This window comes from Capra hircus, chromosome 23 (genome assembly GCF_001704415.2).
Source record: "Capra hircus breed San Clemente chromosome 23, ASM170441v1, whole genome shotgun sequence".
In the NCBI taxonomy this organism is placed as follows: Eukaryota; Metazoa; Chordata; class Mammalia; order Artiodactyla; family Bovidae; genus Capra; species Capra hircus.
The window spans coordinates 47,932,865-47,952,010 of NC_030830.1; the positions used below are offsets into that span (position 1 = coordinate 47,932,865).

General features: G+C 37.0%; 1 protein-coding gene across 1 annotated transcript in view; it reads left to right on the forward strand.

The window, feature by feature from the left end:
* KHDRBS2 (KH RNA binding domain containing, signal transduction associated 2) overlaps nucleotides 1–19,146 on the forward strand; it is an 800,500-nt gene that overhangs the window by 60,444 nt on the left and 720,910 nt on the right. The gene's annotated exons all lie outside the window — the stretch shown is intronic.

Below are 19,146 nucleotides of genomic sequence, written 5' to 3' on the forward strand. Positions count from 1 at the left end.
CAGGGGACTCTCAAGAGTCTTCTCCAACACCACAGTTCAAAAGCCTCAATTCTTCGGTGCTCAGCCTTCTTCACAGTCCAACTCTCACATCCATACATGACTACTGGAAAAACCATAGCCTTGACTAGACGGACCTTAGTCGGCAAAGTAATGTCTCTCCTTTTGAATATGCTATCTAGTTTGGTCATAACTTTTCTTCCAAGGAGTAAGCGTCTTTTAATTTCATCACTGCAATCACCATCTGCCGTGATTTTGGAGCCCCCCAAAATAAAGTCTGACACTGTTTCCACTGTTTCCCCATCTATTTCCCATGAAGTGATGGGACTGGATGCCATGATCTTCGTTTTCTGAATGTTGAAATTTAAGCCAACTTTTTCACTCTCCTCTTTTACTTTCATCAAGATGCTTTTTAGTTCCTCTTCACTTTCTGCCATAAGGGTGGTGTCATCTGCATATCTGAGGGTGTTGATATTTCTCCCGGCAATCTTGCTTCCAGCTTGTGTTTCTTCCAGTCCAGCGCTTCTCATGATGTACTCTGCATATAAATTAAATAAGCATGGTGACAATATACAGTCTTGACGTACTCCTTTTCCTATTTGGAACCAGTCTGTTGTTCCATGTCCAGTTCTAACTGTTGCTTCCTGACCTGCATACATATTTCTCAAGAGGCAGGTTAGGTGGTCTGGTATTCCCATCTCTTTCAGAATCCACACAGTCAAAGGCTTTGGCATAGTCAATAAAGCAGAAATAGATGTTTTTTTCTGGAACTCTCTTGCTTTTTCGATTATCCAGTGGATGTTGGCAATTTGATCTCTAGTTCCTCTGCCTTTTCTAAAACCAGCTTGAACATCAGGAAGTTCACGGTTCACATATTGCTGAAGTCTGGCTTGGAGAATTTTGAGCATTACTTCACTAGTGTGTGAGATGAGTACAATTGTGTGGTAGTTTGAGCATTTTTTTGCATTGCCTTTCTTTGAGATTGGAATAAAAACTGACCTTTTCCAGTCCTGTGGCCACTGCTGAGTTTTCCAAATTTGTTGGCATATTGAGTGCAGTAGTCAGGGCTATTTTTGTTTTTGTTGTACTTGACTCCCAAATCTGAGATCCTACATGATCATGATAATGATTGCTAACACTTTTTGAGCAATAACTACCTACCAAGCACCATAACAAATGTTTTATCATCCCCACTTACAAATAAAAAATAGACATGCAACACTTTAGTAATTTATCTAAAGTTGCACTCACAGTAATGGTGGGACTGAGATTCAAACCATCTGGTTCCAGAACATGCACTCTTAACCATGATGGTATACTGCCTCTCTGATTACAGATACCTGCCTTCAACATTATTTTTTGGGATAACAGCACTTGCTGGGAAAAAATCACACAGAACTGTGTGATCTATTACAGATGTAAATATATTTTCCAACCTCACCAGGTTTACTTAGTAACCATATTGGTTTTATTTTTTTCTTCTACTTTCAGATAAATTAACTGGTGCCTTCAAGCACTTTCCTAAAGTTTATCCAGAGCTTCTTATTTCAAATATATGACTATACAGTTTTGTCATAGGAGAAAGAAATAATGAAAAATAATTATTGGGGTTTTCTATTGATTCTTGATGAATATCTTCTTTTGTACCCATATATGATATCTAGTCTCATCTTCATTTTAGTTTTTCCTCATAAAGTAACCATGAAAATGCTGAGAAGTTAATAACGGTTTTGCTTCAGGGTCTTTTATATGTTGTTTACAAGACTCTGGTAGGACTCCTAGCAAGGTGCTCCTTTTATGATTTTATAAATTTTATGAAATAAGAAAATTTTACTTTATTCTTTCAACATTTTTTCGTTTGTTTTTCATTTTGAAATATTGAAACCTACATACAGAAGAACACAGCAAGAAAAACATCCATATGGGGGAAAGGGGCTGATCTAAGTAACTTTGGGCATAAGTGCAGCCTGTAAGTTCAAAGGCAGAAGGACCTGTATGAAACCTTGTGCTCTGTTAATGAAGGTGTATGATGGAGATAGAGTAACACTTCTGAAACCACCTGTGTGTTAGGATCAGATGTGTGGTCAGTGTAGAGGGTGGTTAGGGCCACAGTGTTAGCTGTTAAATGAGAGGCTTCAGCCATTAGAATGGAGATGGCCAGGATAATTCCTGCAGTAAGAGATTCAGGTGAACGCTAAGTATGACTCATGTTTGGTATAATATATATGATGCTACATTCTGTTATGTTATTTTTTTGTCATTTTTCAGTCAATAACTGGTGTCTGACTCTGTGACCCATGGACTGTAGCATGTCAGCTCCTCTGTCCTCCACTATCTCCTGGAGTTTGTTCTTTGTTCAAATTCATGTTCATTGAGTTACTAATGCTATTGGACCATCTCATCCTCTGCCTCCCTCTTCTCCTCCTGCCTTCAATCTTTCCCATCATCGGGTCTTTTCCAGTGAGTCAGCTCAGGTGGTCAAAGTATTGTAGCTTCAGCTTCAGCATCAGTCCTTCCAGTGAATATTCAGGGTTGATTTCCTTTAGGATTGACAGGTTTGATCTCCTTGCAATCTAAAGGACTCTCAAGAGTCTTCTCCAGCACGACAGTTCAAAAGCATCAATTTTTTGACACTCAGCCTTCTTTATGTACCAACTCTCATATCTGTACTTGATTACTGGTGTTAAATATGCAGATGACTTTTAAAACTTTTTTTTTTTTTAATTTAAAGTATGGTTGATTTACAATGTTGTGCTATTTTCTGCTTCACAACAAAGTGATTTAGTTACATGCATATATATTATTTTTAATATTCTTTTCATTATGGCTTATCATAGGATATTGAATATGGTTCTCTGTGATATACAGTAGGACTTTGTTGTCCATCCCTTCTGTGTGTAATACTTTGCACCTGCTAAGCCTAACCTCCCAATCCATCACTCCCCCAACCTTTCCCCATTGGCAACCAGTAGTCTGTTCTATATGTCTATGAGGTTGTTTCTGTTTTGAAAATAAGTTCATTTGTATCATATTTTATTCCACTTATAAGTGATATCTTATGGTATTTGCCTTTTTTAATCTGAATTACTTTAATAAAATCTCTGAGTCCATCCATATTGTTACAAATGGCATTATTTCATTCTTTTGTATAGTTGAGTAGTATTTCATTGTATATGGCTTTATATGTGTTGTATATACATGAATAATATACACACGTATTTCCTTGTTCTGTCTGTTGAGCTGAGAAGCAATGACATAATGACATCTCAGGGACACGAGCATATTCAGTACCCAGATTCTGCTTTTTAATATATTTCTACTTAATATAGAAGAAGCCAGGCTCGTTGGAGGAAAGCCTGATTATAGTACAGGACAAGACATAAAGCAAGTGAGCCTGAGCATCTTAAATTGTGAAAAAGTAAAGAAGTTCTTCACAAAAAGTCCACAATGACAAGAATGTGTCAAAATGACACAGAGGCCCACAGAGAGAACTCCGTACAACAAACCAGTAGCAATTTGAGTTAAAAAAAAAAAAAAAAGTAATGTTGGATTATAATGCCCAATATAAAATAAATATCTGTGAGTCCACACTGTCACTGATAAATAATTAAGTGGGAAAAACACACGAATGTCCTGTTCAGTTCATTTCAGTAGCTCAGTCGTCGACTGAGTTAGTAATGCTATTGAACTATCTCATCCTCTGCCTCCCTCTTCAACCCCATGGACTGCAGTAGTTCAGGCTTCCCTATCCATCACCAATTCCAGGAGTTTGCTCAAACTCATGTCCATTGAGTCGGTAATGCCATCCAACCATCTCATCTTCTGTCATCCCCTTCTCCTCCAGCCTTCAATCTTTCCCTGCATCATGGTCTTTTCTGGTGAGTCAGTTGTTCATATCCGGTGGCCAAAATATTGGAGTTTCAGCTTCAGCATCACTCCTTCCAATGAATATTCAGGACTGATTTCCTTTAGGATGAACTGGTTGGATCTCCTTGCAGTCCAAGGGACTCTCACGAGTCTTCTCCAACACCACAGTTCAAAAGCATCAATTCTTCAGTGCTCAGCTTACTTAATAGTCCAACGGTCACATCCATACATGACTACTGGAAAAACCATAGCTTTGACTAGAAGGACCTTTGTTGGCAAAGTGATGTCTCTGCTTTTTAATATGCTGTCCAGGTTGGTCATAACTTTTCTTCCAAGGAACAAACATCTTTTAACTTCATGGCTGCAGTCAGAATCTACAGTGATTTTGGAGCCTACAAAAATAAAGTCTGTCACTGTTTCCCCTGTTTTCCCATCTATTTGCCATGAAGTGATGGGCCCAGATGCCATGATCTTAGCTTTCTGAATGTTGAGCTTTAAGCCAACTTTTTCACTTTCCTCTTTCACTTTCATCAAGAGGCTCTTTAGTACTTATTTGCTTTCTGCCATAAGGATGTGCCATCTGCATATCTGAGGTTATTGATATTTCCCCCAGCAATCTTGATTCCAGCTTTCTTTCATCCAACCCAGCATTTCTCATGATGTACTCTGCATATAAGTTAAATAAGTAGGGTGAAAATATGCAGCCTTGATGTACTCCTTTCCCTATTTGGAACCAGTCTGTTTTTCTATGTCCAGTTCTAACTATTGCTTCCTGACCTGCATACAGTTTTCTCAAGAGGCAGGTCAGGTGGTCTGGTATTCCCATCTCTTTCAGAATTTTCCACAGTTTATTGTGGGCCACACAGTCAAAGGCTTTGGCATAGTCAGTAAAGCAGAAATAGATGTTTTTCTGGAACTCTCTTGCTTTTTTGATGATCTAATGGGTGTTGGCAATTTGATCTCTGGTTCCTCTGGCTTTTCTAAATCCAGTTTGAACATCTGGAATTTCACAGTTCGTGTACTATTGAAGCCTGACTTGGAGAATTTTGAGCATTTTTTTGCTAGTGTTTGAGATTACAATTTTGCAGTAGTTTGAGCACTCTTTGGCATTACCTTTCTTTGGGATTGGAATGAAAGCTGACCTTTTCCAGTCCTGGGGCCACTGAGTTTTCCAAGTTTGCTGACATAATGAGTGTGGCATTTTCACACCATCATCTTTTAGGATTTGAAATAGCTCAACTGGAATTCCATCACCTCCACTAGCTTTGTTCATAGTGATGCTTCCTAAAGCCCACATAACTTCACATTCCAGGATGTCTGGCTCTAGGTTGGTGATCACACCATCACGATTATCTGGGTCGTGAAGATCTTTTTTTGTGTAGTTCTTTTGTGTATTCTTGCTACCTCTTTTTAATATCTTCTGCTTCTGTTAGGTCTGTACCATTTCTGTCCTTTTATTGTGCCCATCTTTGCATGAAATATTCCCTTGGTATCTAATTTTCTTGAAGAGATCTCTAGCCTTTCCTATTTTTTTTTTTTTTTCCTCTATTTCATTGTGTTGATCACTGAGGAAGGCTTTCTTATCTCTCCTTGCTATTCTTTGGAACACTGCATTCACATGGGTATATCGTTCCTCTTCTCCTCTGTCTTTTGCTTCTCTTCTATTTACAGCTATTTGGAAGGTGTCCTCATACAACCATTTTGTCTTTTTGCATTACTTTATGTGGGTGATTGTCTTGATCCCTGCCTTTTATAGAATGTCACGAACCTCCATCCGTAATTCTTCAGTCACTCTATCAGATCTAATCCCTTGAATCTATTTGTCATTTGCACTGTATAATCATATGGGATTTTATTTAGGTGATACCTGAATGGTCTAGTGGTTTTCCCTACTTTCTTTGATTTAGGCTTGAATAAAGAGTTCATGATCTGAGCCACAGTCAGCTCCTGGTCTTGTTTTTGGTGACTCTATAGAGCTTCTCCATCTTTGACTGCAAAAATATGATTCGGTGTTGACCATCTGGTGATGTCTATATGTCGAATCTTGTCTTTTGCTGTTGGAAGAGAATGTTTGCTATGACCAGTGCGTTCTCTTGGCAAAACTCTATTAGCCTTGCCCTGCTTCATTCTGTACTCCAAGTCCAAATTTGCCTGTTACTCCAAGTGTTTCTTGACTTCTTAGTTTTGCATTCCAATCCCCTATAATGAAAAGGACAGCTGTTTTGAGTGTTAGTTCTAGAAGGTCTTGTAGGTCTTCATAGAACCATTCAACTTCTGGTTCTTCAGAATTACTGGTTAGGGCATAGGCTTGGATTACTGTGATACTGAATAGTTTTCCTTGGAAAACATTTCTTCAGAACCCCATGAACAGTCCTGTTCAAGAGAATTATAAATAATTTAGGCAGATAGTTTGCCCTCAAGGAGGAAGGAACTAAAGCATTACTCCTTACTGAAGTATTGACTCTATGATAACTTCCAAAGACTGCAGTATGGGCAATGAGGAAAAGAGCACCTTCCCAGTGAAGAAATCTGATGAATGTTACCTTAGCTGGGTAATCAGGGTAACATCAGTCATAGTATGTATTCTTGTTATATTGTGATAAGTTTGTCACTTCACTGTAACACACATCTCTCCAGTGCAGTCATGAGGAAAACATCAGGCAAATGCCAATTATTTGTATTTTATAAAACCTTTGACCAGTACACTTCAAAACTGTCATGGGCATCAAATAAATAAATAAATAAATAAATAAATAAATAAATAAATAAAACAAAATCCTAACAAAATCACACCAAGAGAAGCCTAAGGATACTGACAACCATATGTATTTTACTGGGATACTGAAAGAGAAAAAGGACATTAGGCATAAGCTAAGAAAATTAAGCACAGATTTTAGTTAATAATAGTTTATTTGTTTTGGTGCATTAATGGTGACAAGTGTGTTTTAGTAATTTATTGTTGTTGTTCGGTTTCTAACTGTTGTGCAAGTCTTTGCAGCCCCATGGACTGTAGCACACCAAGCTTCCCTGTCCTTTACAAGCTCTCAGAGTTTGCTCAAACGTGTGTCCATTGAGTTGGTGATTCTATCCAACCATCTCATCCTCTCTCACCCCTGTCTCTTCCTGCCTTCAAGCTTCCCCAGAATTAGAATATTTTCCAATGAGTCAGTTCTTTGTGTTAGGTGGCCAAAATTTCAGAGCTTCAGCTCCAGGTGTCCTTCCAATGAAGATTCAGGGTTTATCTCCTTTAGGTTAACTGATTTGATCTCCTTGCTGTCCAAGGGACTCTCGCAAGTCTCCAGAACCACAGTTCAAAAGCATCAGTTCTTCAGCGCTCAGCCTTCTTTATGGTCTGACGCTTACATCTCTACATGAGTACTGGAAAAACCATAACTTTGACTATACAAACCTTTGTCAGCAAAGTAATGTGTCTGCTTTTTAATATGCTGTCTAGGTTGGTCATATCTTTTCTTCCAAGGAGCAAGTGTCTTTTAATTTCATGGTTGCATTCACTATCTGTAGTGATATTGGAGCCCAAGAAAATAAAGTTTGTCAGGTTTTTCATCTTTTCTCCATCTATTTGCCGTGGAATGATCCTATCAGATGCCATGATTTTTGTTTTTTGAATGTTGAATTTTAAGCCAGCTTTTTCACCCTCCTCTTTCACTTTCATCAAGAGGCTCTATAGTTCCTCTTTGCTTTTTTGCCATAAGGATGTCATCATCTGCATATCTAAGGTTGTTGATATTTCTCCTGGAAATCTTGATTCTACCTTGTAATTCATCCAGCCTGGCATTTTACATGATGTACTCTGCATATCTCCTTTCCCAATTTTGAACTAGTCCATTATTACATGGCCAGTTTTAACTGTTACTTCTTGACCTGCATACAGGTTTCTCAGGAGGCAGGTACGGTGGTCTGGTATTCCCATCTCTTTAAGAATTGTCCAGTTTGTTGTGATCCACACAAAGGCTTTCACGTAGTCAGTGAAAGAGAAGTACATATTTTTTTCTGAAATTCTGCTTTTCTATGATCCAGCACTTGTTGAAAATTTGATTTTTATTTCCTCTGACTTTTCTGAATGCAGCTTGTACATCTGGAAGTTCTCAATTCACGTACTGTTGAAACCAACTTGGAGATTTTGAGAATTACCTTGCTAGCATGTGAAATGAGTGCAGTTTTACATAGTTTGAACATTATTTGATATTGTCTCTTTGGGATTGGAATGAAAATTGGCCTTTTCCATTCCTGTGGTCACTGCTGAGTTTTCCAAATTTGCTGGCATATTGATTGCAGCACTTTAACAGCATCATCTTTTAGGATTTTCAATAGCTCAGCTGGATTTCCATCACCTCCACTAGCTTTGTTCCTACTAATGCTTCCCAAGTCCCACTTGACTTCACATTCCAGGATGTCTGGCTCTCATTCTGTGACCATATCATGGTTATCCAGATCATATAACAGGAGTTGTCAATAATGAGAGAAACTGAGTATGTGGTATGTGGAAACTGCCTATCCCACGTTCACAACTTTTTTACACTAAATCTACTCTAAAATATTATGTTTAAAAAGTTTAAAAACAAATGACTGTCATCTGGATTTGTGCTCTGAATCTCTGTGTTAAGGTGAGTGTGGGTTAAGCGTTTCCATGAACTGTTTGAAGGTAAGTGATTGACCTCCAAACCCTTAGCCCTCTACTTGCCTCTGTGGCATGTTCTCCTGTGAACAGAGACATTCTACACAGCAGTGCCACATTAACACTGAGGAGTTCAACATTGAATTCATGATATTTCATTTACACAATCTATTTAAGGAGAATCAGGATGAAATCGAAGCTAATATATTTCATTTAGTATAAATGCCTTTTAATTCCCTTTATTCTGAGTTCTCTTACCTTCCTTGTCTTTTATAATGTAGCAAGAGTTGTTTTACATTCATTCCAGCTATTTTGTTGTATCCTTACTTTGGATGGTTTACTTATGATTAGATTCATATGAATTTTTTTTTTTTTTTCCAAAATGCTATATGGGAAAATTTCCTTGGTATCACAGTAGAAGGCACATGATTTCAGTGAGTCTCATTATTGCTTCTACTAAGTTTGCTCACTTAAAGTGTTGAGATATATTAATTTAAAATAATATTTTCCTGATGTAATTCATAAGCAATCTCTGGACTGTAGTTTGGAACTGTGCATACATGTATCCTGTTCCTACAGATCTTCTACCGAATTGTCTTAGCACCTATTGATGTTCATTGCTGAATCATTTATTACTTTGGCTGTTTTATGATTCTGTCAGTTTTCTTCTACATTTAGTAACTTGCAGTCTTCTTTAAATGCGTCTTCCCATCCCTCTTAAATGCGTGTTTGAGTATTGCTGTGATTTCAAATAATTTCTATTTCCTATTTGACACTCTGTTCCTTCCATTGTTCTCTTCCTATTAAAATCGTCCTGAATTTGGCAAGGAAGAGCCACATGCACAAGAAGGCACACTATCACCCTGTAATCAAACATTTCTCTAAAAATATTAGATATTTTTCTAATTTATTTTTAAAATAAAATTCAGGGTGTGTTTATTGCTACTGGGGTGACTTTTAGGATACATAGCTATGAAATACACACACATACTTACCCATGCCAGAATCAGACACATATATGTGAATATATATGTGTGTGTCTGTATTTAAATAATAGGAGATGATTTTCACTGCTGTTACTCAAATATAGCAATTTACAGTTCACCCCACGTTACATATCTGTGTCCACCTGTTTCCATGGTAAAAGTTCTGGTTCTGCAGATATCAGTATATGTACTCATATGCTCTGTACTTGAACTAGTTGCTGAATGTCTACAGTGATGTTACTTCTCGTTTAAAAAAAACCCTACTATTAAGATTGCTTGTGTTACAATAATGTAAAATGCCTTGAGGAAAGAACATGAAAAACCAGACCCAGACAAACATGTAGCCTGGAAACCAGGGCAGGCCTGAGCTTCATCACTACTTTATGCCCTCAACACAAAACAGAAATTCCCACCGAGGAAGCCATAAAAACTCCTGCCTTTACCAGGGTTCCTGCTTGGAAAGTCCCCAGCAAAAAGCAGGATAAGAGCCCATCATAAGGACATGTGACCAGGCTGTAGATGTCACTCCCATCCCCCTTAGAATCTCCCAGTGGTGGTTTCTGGGGTTTAGGTTTTAACTCCCCTTCACCTCCAGGGAGGTGTTCACTCTATAGATCTAGGCTCTGCATCCCTGATTTGCAAACCTGCAAATGATAAAGCCATCCTTTTGTTTCAAGATCATTCTGATCCATTTCTGGTTTTTATTGGTAATTTTACAATAAGACTTGGCAGTTCTTTATATTCCTACTGTATATCTAATAAAGATATAGGATGAAAACACTAAATCTAAAGTAGCTTGAATTACTTCTGTATGTAGTTATGTTTATGTTATTAACTTTGGTATTCTGTGAGGCATATTTGTTTCCTTATATGTGGTTTTAGAATTTTTATTTTCATTAATTTTAAACCAAGTGAAACACCGACTCCTACATTTCTGTATCATTCAGAATATCTTTCTAAGCTGAACATACAACATCTAGTTTTTCTATCCCTGTCTTGCGTGAATCTGGAGTTTGTTCCTTTCTGTTGCTGAGTTGTGTTTTATGGCATGAATGCATCACAGCCTGTTTATTCATTTACCTCTGCTGTCTTTAGTTTTGTGAGTAAATCACTGTGGATATTTTCTTATAAGTATTTGTGTGAACATAGTTTTCATTTTACTTGGGTAAGTACCATGAAGTGCTTTTGTAACTTTAGAAGAAACTTCCCAACTTACCAATTTTTTTAAAAAATTAATCACCTTATTCATTTTGTTCCTTTTTAAGGTGATAATCCCAAAATATTATATCTAATGAAATTCTTTTCCTTTTTTAAAATGACAGTGTCTTCTGAAAAAATATTTTAAAAAATACTAAAATTAAGACAAAAAATTATATTTTTGGGGAGATGGAAAATAGCTCTGACATGTTCATTTGGGATTATGACCAAAAAAAAACTTTGTTCTTTTTTTTTTTTTTTCCCTAAAAGTAAATCTGACTTTTCTAAGAGAAATGAGGGAAAAGATAAAATAAAGAGACAAAACATTCTGTTTTTTTTCTAACTTACCTAAAAATAATTATACAATTTTTAAAAGTTACACTCTATTTACAGTTATTGCAAATCATTGGCTGTATTCCCCATGTTGCACAATACCTCCTTGTATCCTTTCTTGCACAAGACAGTTTATACCTCCCAGTCCACTACCTTTGTGTTCCACCCTTCACTAGTAACCACTAGTATCCTTTCAATCTGTGAATCTGCTTATTTTTTGATATATTCACTAGTTTGTTGTAGCTTTTAGATTCCATGTATACATTATACAGTATTTGTTTTTCTCTGTCTGACTTACTTCACTTGACATAACACCCTGTAAGTTTTTCTCTGTTGACGTAAATGGAAAAATTTTCTTTTTCTTTTTCTTTTGTATATATTTGCTGAGTAGTAGTGCATTATATATATTTACCATTTATGCATTCATCTGTTGATGTACACTTGTGTTGCTTCTATATCCTGGCAATTGTAAACAAGACTGTTGTGAACATTGGAGTGCAAGTATCTTTTTGAATTAGTGGGGTTTTATTTGGCTATAACCCAGGAATAGAATTTCTGGGTCATATGGTATTTCAAATCCTCTATACTGTTTGCTACTGTGTCTGCAGCAATTTACATTCCTTCTAACAGTATGAGGATTCCTTTTTCTCCACATCCTTGCTGACATTTGCTATTTGTGTTGTTTTTAATGATAACCATTCTGACCCTTCTGAAGTGATATCTCATTGTGGTTTTGATTTGCATTACTTTGCCGACTAAGGTCTGTCTAGTCAAGGCTATGGTTTTTCCAGTAGTCATGTATGGATGTGAGAGGTGGACCATGCTGAGCGCCGAATAATTGATGCTTTTGAACTGTAGTGTTGGAGAAGACTCTTGAGAGACCCTTGGACTGCAAGGAGATCCAACCAGTCCATTCTGAAGGAGATCAGCCCTGGGATTTCTTTGGAAGGAAAGATGCTGAAGCTGAAACTCCAGTACTTTGGCCACTTCATGTGAAGAGTTGACTCATTGGAAAAGACTCTGATGCTGGGAGGGATTGGGGGCAGGAGGAGAAGGGGACGACAGAGGATGAGATGCCTGGATGGCATCACTGACTCGATGGACGTGATTCTGAGTGAACTCCGGGAGTTGGTGATGGACAGGGAGGACTGGCGTGCTGTGATTCATGGGGTCGCAAAGAGTTGGACATGACTGAGTGACTGAACTGAACTGAACTGAATGATTAGTGATGTTGAGCATCTTCTCATGTGCCTGTTGGCCATCTACACTTCCTCTTTGGCAAAATGTACATTCAATTCTTCTTCAGGTTAATTTTTTTTTTTTCTTTTTTGGATGTTAAGTTGTAGGAGCTGTTTATATATGTTGGATATTAATACTTTTTTGGTCATATAACTTGTGAATATTTTGTCTCATGCAGTAAGTTTATCCTGGGGTTGCAAGGATTTTTCAGTGTTCACAAATCAATTAATTTGATACACCATATTAAAACTGAAGACTATATGGTATGGAGGGAGATGGGAGGGATTTCAGGATGGAGGGAACACATATACCTATGCGTGATTCATACTGATGTATGGCAAAAACCATCACAATATTGTAATTATCCTCTAATTAAAATAAATGAAAAAAAATCATCACAGTAGATGCTGAAAAATCTTTTAATAAAACACAACTTGCATTTATGTTAAGAAAAAAACTTTCTAGAAAGCAGACATAGAGGGGACATACCTCAACATAATAAAGGCTATATATGACAAACCCACAGCTAACATCATACTCAACAGTGAAAAGCTGATAGCATTTCCTCTAAGATCAAGAATAAGACAAGGATCCCCACTCTCACCACTCTTATTCAACATGTTTTAGAAGTCCTGGCCATGTTAATCAGAGAAGAAAAAGAAATCCAAATTGCAAAGGAAAAAAGTAAAACTGTCATTGTTTGTAGATGACAAGATGCTATACATAGAAAATCCTAATGATGCTGCTAGAAAACTACTATACCTCAGTAATGAATTTGGTATTCACAGGATACAGAATTCATGTACAAAAATCTGTTGTATTTCTATACACTAACAATAATATATCAGAGAGAGAAATTGAAGCAATTCCATTTACCATCATACCAAAAAGAATGACATAGGAATAAATAAATCTACTGAAGGAGGCAAAAGCCAGTACTCTGAAAACTGTAAGAAATTAGAGATGGAAGTGAAATAAATTAAAGAGGACACAAACAGGAAGATAATTGTTTTCTTGGATTGGAATAATCGATTTTGATAAAATGACTATACTACCCAAAGCAATCTACAGATTCATTGCATGTGTGCTAAGTCACTTCAGTCATGTCCGACTACCTGTGACCCTATGGACTGTAGCTCTGCTAGGTTCCTCTGTCCATGGGATTTACCAGGTAAAAATACTAGGCTGTATTGTCATTTACTTCTCCAGGTTTACTGCAATTTCTGTCAAATTTCCAATGTCATTTCCACAGCACTAGAACAAGTAATTTTAAAATCATATGGAAACAAAAAAGACCCTTAATAGCTAAAACAATCTTGAGAAAGAACACAGCTGGAGGAATCAGGCTCCCTGTCTTCAGACTACTATCAATCCAAAGCTAGAGTCATCAAAACAATAAAATACTGGCATAAAAAAATAGAAACAGAAATGAATGGAAGAGGGTAGAAAGCCCACAAATCTAATGGACAATTAATCTATGACAAGAAGGCAAGAATATACAATGGAGAAAAGATGGTCTCTTCAATAAGTGGTGCTAGACAGCTACATAAAATGAAGCTTACACATTCTTTAACACCATACACAAAAATAAACTCAAAACATCACAGACCTAAATGTAAGTCTGGATACTATAAACCTCTCCAGTTCAGTTCAGTTCAGTAACGCATTTGTGCCCGACTCTTTACAACCTCATGCACTGCAACATGCCACACTTCCCTGTCCATCACCAACTCCCAGAGCTTGTTCATACTCATGTCCATTGAGTCGGTGATGCCATCCAACCATCTCATCCTCTGTCATCCCCTTCTCTTCCTGCTTTCATTCTTTTCCAGCATTAGGGTCTTTTCTAGTAAGTCAGTTCTTCACATCAAGTGGCCAAAGTATTGTAGTTTCAGTTCCAACATCTGTCCTTCCAATAAACATTTAGGACTGATTTCCTTTATGATTGACTGGTTTTATCTTCCTTGCAATCCAAGAGATTCTCAAGGATCTTCTCCAACACCACAGATCAAAAGCATCAATTCTTCGGCACTCAACTTTCTTTATGGTCCAGCTCTCACATCCATACATGACTACTGGGAAAACCATAGCATTGACTAGATGGCCTTTTGTCAGTAAAGTTATGTCTTTGCTTTTTAATATGCTGTCTAGTTTGGTCATAGCTCTTCTTCCAGGAGGCATGTGTCTTTTAATTTCATGGTTGCACTCACTATCTGCAGTGACACTGGAGCCCAAGAAAAAAGTTTGTCACTTTTTTCATTTTCTCCATCTACTTGCCATGAATTCATCGGACCAGATGCCATGATCTTTGTTTTTGAATGTTAAGTATTAAGCCAGCTTTTTCACGTCTTCTTTCACTTTTATCAGAAGGCCCTTTAGTTCCTCTTTGTTTTCTTCCATGAGGGTGGTGTCATCTGCATATCTGAGGGTATTGATATTTCTCCTGATAGTCGTGATTCCACCTTGTGCTTCATTCATCTTGGCATTTCACATGATGTACTCGTCTTATAAGTTAAATAAACAGGATGACAATAAACATCCTTGAAGTACTCCTTTCCCAATTTGGAATCAGTGCATTGTACCATGTGTCATTCTAACTATTGCTTCTTTACCTGCATATAGATTTCTCAGGAGGAAGATAAGGTGGTCTCATATTTCCTTCTTTTTAATACTTTTCCACAGTTTGTTGTGATCCACACAGTCAAGGGCTTTTAATATGGTCAATGAAGCAGAAGTAGTGTTTTACTGGAATTCTCTTGCTGTTTCTATGATCCAATAGATGTTGACAATTTGATCTCTGGTTCCTCTACCTTTTCTAAATCCAGCTCAAACATCTGGATGTTCTAAATTCACAAACTGTTGTAGCCTAGCTTCGAGAATTTTGAGCATTCTAGCTCAAATGCTAGCGTGTGAGATGAGCAATTGTGCAGTAGTTTGAACATTATATCACGTTATCTTTCTTTGGGATTGGAATTAAAACTGACCTTTCCCTAAAACCCTTAGGATAATATATAAGCAAAACACTCTTTGACATAAATCATATCAATGTTTTTGGATCAGTTTCCTAAAGAAAAGGAAATAAAAGCAAAAAGAAGCAAATGGACCTAATAAGTGTTTTTTAAACTTAAAAACTTCTGCACAGCAAAGGAAACCATTGACAAACAGACAACTTTCCTAACAGAAGGAAAATCTAATGTTTCTACACAGAAGTGTTGCATTAGATGCCATTTAGAACCAAGAAGAGGAATTGGGCTGCATGGAAGCAGAGTCAATTTTGATTTAAATGTGCCCTCAAGGGAAATATTAGTGCTTCTTTTGTCAATACTTCCTTACCTTGACCTGATAAAGTTTCAGCCTAAAAATGTTTTAGTTTTATTTTATTTTCTCATTTTTGTCTAATGTGTAAGGACAGATTTGCTTTCAGTATCATTTCATAAAAGTACAATCACAGCCCATTCATAAGTGAAAATTGAAATTCACCAACTTGGCTTGAATTAGGGAAAACAGTAGCTAGTTCAGTTCAGTTCAGTTTAGTCGCTCAGTCGTGTCCTACACTTTGCAACCCCACGAACTGCACCACGCCAAGCCTCCCTGTCCATCACCAACTCCCAGAGTTCACTCAAACTCACATCCATTGAGTCGGTGATGCCATGCAGCCATCTCATCCTCTGTTGTCCCCTTCTCCTCCTGCCCCCAATCCCTGCCAGAACCAGAGTCTTTTCCAATGAGTTAACTCTTCCCATGAGGTGGCCAAAGTACTGGAGTTTCAGCTTCAGCATCATTCCTTCCAAAGGACACCCAGGACTAATCTCCTTTCGAATGGACTGGTTGGATCTCCTTGAAGTCCAAGGGACTCTCAAGAGTACTCCCAACACCACAGTTCAAATGCATCAATTCTTCGGTGCTCAGCTTTCTTCACAGTCCAACTGTCACATCCATACATGACTACTGGAAAAACGATAGCCTTGACTAGACAGACCTTTGTTGGCAAGGTAATATCTCTGCTTTTGAATATGCTATCTAGGTTGGTCATAACTTTACTTCCAAGGAGAAAGCATCTTTTAATTTCATGGCTGCAGTCACCTTCTGCAGTGATTTTGGAGCCCCCCAAAACAAAGTCTGACACTGTTTGCACTATTTTCGCATCTGTTTGCCATGAAGTGATGGGACTAGATGCCATGATCTTTGTTTTCTGAATGTTGAGCTTTAAGACAACTTTTTCACTCTTTCACTTTCACCAAGAGGCTTTTTAGTTCCTCTTCACTTTCTGTCATAAGGGTGGTGTCATCTGCATATCTGAGGTTACTGCTGTTTCTCCCAGCAATCTTGATGCCAGCTTGTGTTTCTTCCAGCCCAGCGTTTCTCGTGATGTACTCTGTATAGAAGTTAAATAAGCAGAGTGACAATATACAGCCTTGACGTGCTCCTTTTCCTATTTGGAACCAGTCTGTTGTTCCATGTGCAGTTCTAAAACACAAATTTAAACATTAGGATAAACATTGATCCAGAAAAAGCTGTATAGATGAAGTGTGAATTAGATCAGTATTTTTATACCTTAGGCCTCATACAAATAGAGTACCTTACAATCCTGGATGAAGTCCTGGTACCTTAAGATGTGTACATTACATTCATGGGTATTGCTGAAATAGTATGGAAAGTAATGTAAACAAGAATATGCAGGCATATAAATTAATATGTAACAAATGGAATTTATATTAAGAAATAACTTTATGATGTTTTCATGTTTTATGTTAATCTGAATCTAATTCACCATATCGTGAGTCTGCTTTCTTCTCAGTTTTAACAGTTAATGGTCAGTGTGTATAAAGTGCATCATTATTAGTGCTTTAATCAGTTTATGATTAGTGTGTGGTATTTCCTAGATTTTAAGGGTAAATTAAGTGCTTTGGAGTTTTTTTGTTTGTTTGTTTGTTTGTTTTTTTTTGCTTTAATCAGAAAACAATCTTAATTTAACTTATGATAAAATAATGTCCTGAAACCATGTTGGAACAATGCATTCTTTAGAATAATGACAGCTTTAGGGTAATGTAAATTCTCTTTAATGCATTCAAAGATTGACTATGGTCTAGTTCATGAACTTGAGTGTATTTTTGTTTTATGAAAGGAAAATGTATTTTTCTTTTATGTAATAGAATATTCTGATTACATCAGATTATATCCTATTTTTTATATCAAAATGTAGGCATTAAAATATGCACATTATGTATGTATATATATATATTTTAGATTTTATATGTATTTATATACATATCCATGGGGAATTTTATAGGGCGGGCATTTAGAAATTTTATAAAAGTTCCACACATTTTGAAACCATATAAATATTTTTCAATAGTAAAAAGCGACTTTCTTTTCAGTATCTTTATGACAAATATAAAATCAAATACAATGGGCTATTTATTTTTTCCTACATACATTGGAATTCAGCTTGGTTGGAACTACTGACATGATTTGTAACTCTTTTCTGTGTCTCCTCCACGTAAAGAATGTGTTAGTCCCTTACAAAAGGATATTTTATTGGAAGTGCATGATTTTAAACCTCTGGTTTTGACCAGATCATTTGATCTTATAATCATGTTCCTAAATTTTAATCATGATGAAACTGAGGTTCAGAGTGTTTTAATGCCTTGTCCAAGGCCATCCAGCTAGATTTCGAGAGGACAAAGAAAACGCTTAGTGTTACTGATATCCATGACTGCTCATTACGTTAGCTTAGGCTGTGATTTAGTGCTATCGGATAGTATCAGTTTCTCAGTCCTGTCCAACTCTTAGCAACCCCATGGACTGTAGCCCACTAGGCTGTTCTGTCCATGAAATGTTCCTCAGTCTAAAATCTTAGTGCTGTAGTAGAAAGTATCAATGATTGAGTTACTTGTTTGTTTTCTGTCTTGAGTATTGAAATCAGAAGTTGTTTGTTTCAGAAAAAAACAAATACTGTCAAGCAAAGAAACAGATTGGTTTGTAATTTTTTTTCTTTTCAAATTTATTTATTTTTCACTGAAGGAAAATTGCTTTACAGAATGTTGCTGTTTTCTGCCAACCTCAAGATGAATCAGCCATAGGAATACACATATCCCCTCCCTTTTGAAACTCCCTCCCATTCCCCTCCCCACCCCACCCTTCTAGGGTGATACAGAGCCCCTGTTTGAGTTTCCTGAGCCATACAGCAAATTCTCCTTGGCCATCTATTTTACATAATGTAAATTTACATATTGCAATTTTCATACATCTCACCCTCTCCTCCCCTCTCCCCAAGTACATAAGGCTATTCTCTATGTCTCTTTCTCCATGTTGCCCTATAAATTAATTCTTTAGTAACATTTTTCTAGACTCTGTATATATGTGTTAGAATACGATATTTATCTTTCTCTTTCTGATTTACTTCACTCTGTATAATAGATTCAAGGTTCATCCACCTCATTAGAACTGACTCAAACACATTCTTTCATGGCTGAGTAATATTTATTGTTTATATGTACCATAATTTCTTTATCCGTTCATCTGTTGATGTATATGTAGGTTTCTTCCATGTTCAAGCTACTGTAAGTAGTGCTGCAATGAACAATGGAATACATGCATCTTTTTCAATTTTGGATTCCTCAGGGTATATTCCTAGGAGTCAGATTGCTGGGTCGTAAGGTGGTATTATGCCTGATTTTTAAAGGGAACTTCATACCATCTGCCAGAGTGGCTGTATCAATTTATATTCCCACCAACAAGAGTGTTCCCTTTTCTGCACACACTCTCCAGCATTTATTATTTGAGGACTTTTCGAAGATGTCCATTCTCCCTGGTGTGAGGTTTTATGTCATTATAGATGTGATTTGCATTGACTGCATCCATGAAATTAAAAGACACTTACTCCTTGGA